We start from the raw sequence: 8,728 nt of genomic DNA, 5'->3' as shown, positions 1-8,728 counted from the left end.
GAAGAGATGGAGGTTAGAGTAACTGATGCCACGTACTGAAGAAAGACAAATGGACTGAAACACTAAAAGTAAACAAAAAAACACTTTCCTTTAAATTGGATACAGGAGCAAAGTGCAACGTAATCTCGTACAAGGATTTTCAAGTTGTTTCAGGAAAACCAGAGTCGCTGTGCAAGTCAAACTGTATGTTAGTTTCATATTCTGGCCACAAGATGGAGCCAAAAGGTACAACAAAACTCGTCTGTCAGTTTAAAGACAATGAAGCTGAGATTGAGTTCCAAGTTATTGAGAAAGACTCACCTGCCATCCTGGAAAGATCGGCATGCACAGAGTTAGGACTTGTCAAAAGAATCTACAAAGTAGAATGTGAAGGAAACACACACATCCTGAAGGAATTTGAAGATGTGTTTGTTAGATCTGGTCTCCACACCACAGACAAAATAAAAAACGATCCAGCCCCTGACACCAGATCACGTCAGAAAATATAAGTTTACTTTGTTAAAACATCTGTCAGATACAAGACTGATCAATCGTTGCTAGAGGAGAGCATAAACAGAGTCGTAAACAGAGTCGTGAGACGGAGGTTTTAGATGATAAAATAGAACAGAGTTTTATTGATGGACAGTTAGTTTCAGTTGCATATGCCTCAATGTTCAAACCTCGTCCACCCCAGGAATACAGCATGCACTTGTTATATCCAAATTTGCTCAGCTGCATCATCCCTTAGACCTTGGGCTTCCATAAACATTCTCTTTATCTATCTTGTTTACACACAGACAGAGCAGCTCTATGAAACTTCCCAAATGTGAAACTGAACCACCAAGAGACATAAAATATAGAAATACAATGAATTAATGAATGATATAATAAAATACAGAAATATAATAATGAATAAATGAATAAAAAACAATAATGTAATAATAAAAATGATAATAATGAAATTGATAACGATAAAATAATATTAAATAATCAAATACAATAATTAAATGGATAATAACTAATGATTATAAAATGATTATGATGATTGTGTCAATAAATGATTAAAGATTTAAAACACACAATAATAAAAACATTCTGCACGTGAGGATCTAAGGTAGGATCCTTCATAGAGCAACCCCTAAATATTAGGGGAGAGTGGGAAACGAGGGCCAGTTGCAACATGGCTTATTCCACCAATCAGGAATGAGCTAAAGTGTTGATTTTTATACTGAACACACTCAATCAGACCCTTCCCCACGCCTGGAAGAAATCAGCCACATGTGCCAATTCCTTCCACACGTTTCATGGTAAAAAAAAATATTTTTTTATGATCAGAGTTTTTGTCACACCGTTTGATCAGTTTGTACAAGGAATTCTAAAGTAATATAATTTTAATCTGAGTTTACTTTGCTTCTAATTGGTATAGCTATCATCAGGGCCGGTGCTAGCTATAGGCAGAGTAGGCAAAATGGAGGGGGGCCTCCATAACTGCTAAATCAATGTGTGCTAATCCGACAACCACTACTGCAATAAAGTTTTAAGGTGAGTTTGACTTAATGCGGAGCCGCCGCCACAAGAAGCGCAGGCGAATGACATTAAAGTAACGCAAGATCGATTGATAAGCAGACTCTTCTGTATGGTTTCTCCTTTGGCTCTCGCGGTGCTTTGATGTCATCCGCCTGTCGGTTCTTGCAGCGCCGCATGAAGTTGAAGAAGTCCAGATGAACAGCATTCAAATCTCTGCAGCTGACTGACTTTAAGTGATGCTGAAAGCGGCTATCACGTCCTTTGTTTCCTGCTTAGCAACACATGATGCAGGTATTTTGAAATAATGCATTTGCTTTTTTCTGTGTATCAATGTAATTTCAGGACAGATCAAACTTGAGCGTTGCTGACTCTGTTCAGACACTTTGAATGCGTGTGAGCATCACGTGGGGAGCTGACTATCAAAATGGTCAAGTTAAAAAAAGTTTGTATTTAAAGTCAAACAGCAACACAACTGCCTTTACCTAAAGTAAACTGTCTGTATCTTGTAAGTCCTCTATACTTTTTTTAGTTTTCAAATCATGAAACATGATGCATATATATTGAAAAAAAAGTATTATTCTGCTTAGTAGTTTGTCTGTTTGTGATTTGTATGGATATTTAGGGTAGCCTCTAAAAAGGGTTTTGCAGTACATATGAATATATCCATAGTCTAGATAACTTTATACTGTATATTGGTTCAGTAAGAGGGGAATGTCTCTTAATACCCAGCTAAAATAAAAAACAATAAAACAATTCTAAGAGGTGTTCATCTGTTATAGTTATTTATGGTTAGGGTTTTTGCAGTGTGTTGTATTTTTAATTTTACTTGTTGGAGAAAGCAAAACTGTTATATTGTGTTATCCCAAAAAGGTGATGCTTTAAATAAGTTACCACATCCACAACAACAACAAATTTGATAATTTGATAGTTTTGCATAATTTCTAATCAAATTTTAACATAAATTTAATCAATTTCTTAACTTGATAAAAAGAAAAGTAATGGGGAAAACATGTTTAATAACTGTAGTGCTTAAAGGCGGAGTCCACAATGTTTGAAAAAAGCTTTGGAAAAGAAGACGGGCCGACTACCAAAACACACTTATAGCCAATCAAATCAAATGCCGGGTTGCGTATGTGTGGGGCGGGTCTATCAACAGAAGGTCCAGATTCTATTGGGGTAGGGTCGTGTTTGTTTAGGTGATTTCAAATATCAACATTGGCTTTCAAACATCATGGACTCCGCCTTTAATTATTACTAACAGGGTAGAAAAAAACACCTTCTCACATTATTATGAAAATTAGAGGGGTGTGAGGGGCCTCCAACATAAATTTTGCCTAGAGCCTCCAAATATCTAGAACCGGCCCTGGCTATCATGTATCTATTCTGTTAAGCTAGTATAGCAAGTTTTATCATAGCTGTCAGTGTAGGGACAGTTGCAACAGCATGTTGAAACTGTCCATACAATAGTTACTGATGTAAAAGCTCACCATAACATAACAAAACAGTAATATTACCACTAACATAGCAGACTTAAATAAAAAATAGGCTATGCTACATCATTCTTTTCATGAAAAATGTATTAATTACACTGCAAAATTTTTCGTTGTGAATTCACAATAAATAAATGGATACATTTTGCATGACTTTCACAGCAAGCATTACAGAAATATACTGTGAAATATACTCACAGCAATTTACTGTAATGTTATATCTGTGAAATTACAATGCACTGATGTAAAAGCACAACTGTATACTGTAACTTCACATCTTCAATGACAAAGCAATTACTGTGATATTACAATACATTACTGGGGAATTACAATCTTTTGCTGTACATCATTACAACAAGGCCATGTACTATTACAGTGTGTACTGTGAAAGTAATGTACATGTTGACAATAATTTACTGTGAAAAGAGACGTTTGATTAGTAAATTAATTAGGTGATGATTTTGTACCATTATGTACCAATCACCACAGAATTACAATATTAACTTAACATGTTCATAACAAATGTGGTGTATTAACACAAAGTTAACACAACCAGGGAAAAAACTAGCAAGCAGAGAGTCAAGGGTCAAGAGTCCAACTAAAACAAACACTAATCACAACAATTGTGACTTAAAATGAAACAAAACATCAACATCTAAACCTAATAAGTGAATTGTGTTTTCACAAATAATGTGTATTCAGAAATAATGTTTTATAAAATAATAAAATGCAATGTTTCTCTATAATTTACATAACAATCAAGTCAATATAATAAACAGTTGTTGTTTTAAACATTGTGTGAACATTAAAACATGACATTGTCATAACGTTTAAAAATGGTAAAATTTAACATTCCTCTAACGTTCAAACAACACAAAAACATTCTTAGAACGTCAAGAAAACTAGACACTTTTTACGTTGGCAGAAAGTTTTTGGGAACCTTGGGAACTTTCAGGGAACGTTCTTAGAACTTTTTTTCTGTTAGCTGGGTTAATCTACATTAACGTGACATATTTTTTAAAAATAAATTTATATTTTTCTGATTCCATATTTATTGTAATAAGTCAGACTATGTCCATGTTTTTATACAGTCTATGGTTCAAAACAGTTTGGTTATGTAATGTGACTTCCAGGTGTAACGTGGGTTCCCTGTGTCCTTGTGTTCATTTGTGTTGTAGTTTATAGGTGTGTTCGACTTCATGCGGCGCTGCGCAGACCGATCGGTGGCTGACTTGAAGCAGTGCATTCCGGTTAGTATTTTTGTCCGACTTCAGCTGGCGCTGCAGGCACGTGATTGTGTCATATGGTTTTTAAGTACCGCGAGAGCGATTCGAGATCAGCCGCCTGAGTTAGCCAGTGCAGTTCGCGAAGAGGAGCTGCACGGGCTGTAATGACGACACAGCTGTTTCACGACTGGTCGGATTCACCACATGACAACAATCACGTGTGTTTCGTGCTTATTTTCACGCCCCCAGTTCCACAAATGCTCACAAATCGGTATTTTTTATAACAGTTAAAGCTCTTTTCATGTAGTTACGATGTTATATTGTGTCATCTTCATCAAAATAAAATGGAAATAGAAATGAAAAAACGTAGACCCCACTACATTGGTATTTAAATAATATATGCTTATGTTGAACTCTTTATTCTTGTAAAAACAGATGCTGTAAGCCTCTTCAGTTCCACTCATACATGGACATTCAAAACAGTATAATTCACTTTTTATGTAGTTTACATCTTACAAATCATGTTTAATGCGATTAAGCAAGCAAACGGCACGTGATCAGCCATGCCTGACGTAAATGCAGCAAGCTACGGGAACCACAGCGCGTCCGACTTCACGTCTCCGTTTTCAGCTCCTCCCCGCCTGAACGCGGCTAATCTCGCCGATCGGTTACATCCAGCCACAGCCGATGTCGAACACACCTTATGTCTCTGTGCAACCTGTGTTTGACTTGTGCTCATGTATGCCTTTCTCCCTGTGTTGATTAGTGTCTCCGCCCCCTTGTTTGTTACCATGGACATTCATTGTTATCATGCTCCTCCCCTTGTTTGTTGTCATAGTCCCTGATTGTATCTGCTCTGTGATTGGTCTTTGTCTTGCATTTATACCCTGCCTGTTCATTCTGTGTTTGTGGTTTGTTAGATGATGTTGCCTGTGTCTAGTGTGCTCAAGTTTATGTTTAGCTTTGTTTACCTTTATACTTTTAAGAATAAACTGCATTTGGATCTGTATCTCGCCTCATCCTGTCACACCCAGTGTTCATCCATGACACCAGGACCCTGTCCCGGGTCCAAAATTTCTTATTTTGACTTAATATAAAATATTCTTTTAATTTTTAATGGTCTGTCATGGACCCCAGTAACACATATGAGATACTGAATGAGAAAAAATGAGTCCATTCACAGCATTTTCTTTGGTTGTGTGCATGAATAATCCCTTGCTATTTATTATATGTGCAAAACAAAAAATTAATATTTATATGAAAAATTTATTTCACACCCTTCAGTAAAATGAGAATAACTTTTAAATGCGACATGCTAAAGAGTTCACTTTTTTTGGGTGTTTACTGTCTGCTGCTGCTAACAACCAGAACTGCAGTCTGCTAGAGCACCCAGAACCAGAGTTATACACTATCAAAGGCAGTGTTTACAACATAAAAAAAGACAATTTGTGTTTCATCATGAAAAACAACATAAATAACTAAATTTGTCACAAACAGCAGCTTTTTATGTAACTTCAAAGAGTTTTCTTTAAAATGATATAAAGATATTGCATTTATTCCATTGTATGTGGTTATGGGGACACTTCAAATGTTTTTAGGCAGAAATCAGTTGGAGTAAAATAACTTTTTAAAAAAAATCATTTTTCCTCTGTAAGCTGACAATTGCTGGAATCAAACAAAACTGTCTGCAGGTAGCTTGAGCACCCAGGTCCAGAGTTATACACTTTCAAATAAAAACTAGAAAAAAAACATCAAAAAGCGCCTATTTATTTTTGTGTTTATTAGAGGACTGACAACACATACAACCATGTTTAGCACTTTCAACAGTGTTTTATGTAATTACAAATGGTTTCCTGTAAAATGATACCAAACTTTTGTATGTAAATCTCTGCATTTGGGTATGGGAAGCTTTTGAAATTGGGTAGGCCAAAACCTGGCGAAAATCCCCAAAATAGCTTCAGGGTGTAAGAGGTTAATATTGTGAAATAAGACACTCTTGATGACATATGCAGCCTGGAAATGTGAAACTCTAGTAGACTGTCAAATTGTAATTTTTTTTTAAACATCGGATGATTATTTTCTCTTTAATAGAGATGATGTAATTAATGGAAGTACACTGTTAGAAATTACCAGCATTTTACAATCATTAACAGTGTTATTTTACCATAACTTGTTGTAATTAAGTTTCCCTGTAATATCCCAATGAATACCTGTGAAAACTATAGTATCCTTGGATTTTACAGCATTTAACTCTTATTTTACAGTAAAATCTTGCAATCTAAAACCTGCTGATATATCACAAAAAGGTCTGTAATATCACAGCAACACAGTAAAAAAATTAAGGATTTCACAGCATTAAACTGTATTATTACAGTGAAATATTGTATTTAACAATTACAAAGTTGACTATAATTCTTAGTTAATGGTAAAGTGTTGTAATGTGCTTATGACTTGCGAATGTAATGCTCAGTTAACTGAAATAAACCAGGTTTGATGCAGTGTGGAGGGCACCCTGCATATGCGACCTCCGCAGGCTGCAGCCTTCGGATTGAGAAACGGTCATTGTGTGTGGTCCTATAGGCTATATTTCCGTGAATATATATCCTTTATTTACGTCATATTTATATTTATGTCATATTCTTGTGCATATTCATGTCAGTGCTGAGTAATTTATTACCACTAGGTGGCAATATTAAGAAGTATAATACTGATGATGTAAAGAACCATTTTACAACCTATGTCCTGATTATGTCACCACGTTAGCTGGAGACTAAACAAAAGGAAAACTGAAAAAAGGAAAACTGGAGGTGGCCAATACAAATCCACAACAAAGAATGCAAATATCATGGATTTTGTCTAATCACTGTTTAAAAAATGGTAAAGGTTGTATTGTTAACTTTAGTAAACCCAATAGCCTAACTAACATAAACTAACAAAGAACAATATTTCTACAGCACAAACTAAATTCCCCTGACTTATTTTTAATCATTGCATTTATTAATTTTAATTCATGTTAATTTCAGCCAAATCAAAAGTTGTATCTGTTAACATTATTTAATGTAGCTTGCCATGAACTAATATAAATATGTATTTAACCTTTATTTCAGGCAGACCTCACTGAGATTTACGTATCATTTACGTATCCTGACCAAGACAAGCAGCAGAACAAAGTGTTTCAAGCCCAAATAGACAAAACAACAGTTTGTTTCAACACACCAAAGGCACTTGAAAACAATTACACATCATAGAGTCATCTTCAAGTTTTTGAATCAATAATTTAAAATGATCCAGTGACAGCAGATTTTGTAATTTCAGTCTCGACTAAAGAATGTTCTAGAGAGAGTTGTATACAAGAAGGCGGTTTTTCCCAGATTCTGATTCTGGCAAATGGCACAGAGAGCGTAAAACAGTCATGAGATATATTGCCCAATATGTTTTCATTGGGTTAAACAACTAAGGTATGAAGGCAACAACAATAAAATGGATTTTAAAATTATTAAAGAAAAATTTATTTTCTTCTCATGGATAAAGAAGGCCAACCAACCACATTATACAGTGCAATGATGCGGAAAGAAAACCCTCTAGGGGTCTACCACTAAGGTGATGGATAAAAAGACACGAGGTCTAAAATATACACTCTCTTAGCAACACTAGAGAGGCACGGAACGAACTCCGCTAAGGGAAACGTGGTAAATCAGAAACTTTCCACGGAGATACTCACAAAGAAACCACTAGGGGGCGCAATGTGGGCGCTAACCTCACCCAGATTGTCAAGGGTACATCTAGTGAGAGGCTGGCAGCCGATGCTCTGCAACATCGGCCACCAAGCGGTGGATTTTGAGGGTGGCCCAAATCAAAAAGGGGGCACGGGGGGCACAATTTATATGGTTTTAACAATATGATGTGTTATAGATTAGTATCAAATAATATAAGTGATTATAATGGAAAATAGACTTTATAACAAGATTTAGAGTGTGACAAAACTTCTTAATATTCTATATGATTTACATGCTGAAGCTTTGAATCCATATTTGCAATTTTGAACAGCCTCGCTTCCAACTCAGTCTTTTTAAAAAAAACATTGTTTTTTATTTTTTGTCGACAAAGTGTGCCAACAACAGCAAATTTGGTGTTATTTATATTAGATCTCATCGGGTACTCATTAGACAATCACTGTAATTCTAAAAATGTTTGTTAAGTTGTTAGCACAAGAAGATAGAGAGCAAATCATCCACAAAAATACAAAAACATAGGAAAGCCGAGAGAGGTCATCCATATTTTTATTTTTGCTGCTTGTTTTCTCATGATCTCGAGATAACAAAAGTTGTTTTCTCGCTATCCAGACATAATAATCCAAATGCCATAATGTAATTTCCTGTCCATAATATTTCATTTATTTTGAAGTGGACTGCTGATGCACATGGAGTCTTCGCCGTTACCACGCGTAGCTAATTGTCAATAGACTTAATAAATAAATAAAGTTTGATGTTCGTGAATTTAGGGACC

This window comes from Misgurnus anguillicaudatus, chromosome 24, assembly GCF_027580225.2.
Source record: "Misgurnus anguillicaudatus chromosome 24, ASM2758022v2, whole genome shotgun sequence".
NCBI lineage: Eukaryota > Metazoa > Chordata > Actinopteri > Cypriniformes > Cobitidae > Misgurnus > Misgurnus anguillicaudatus.
Note: the sequence above shows the minus strand (reverse complement) of the source record.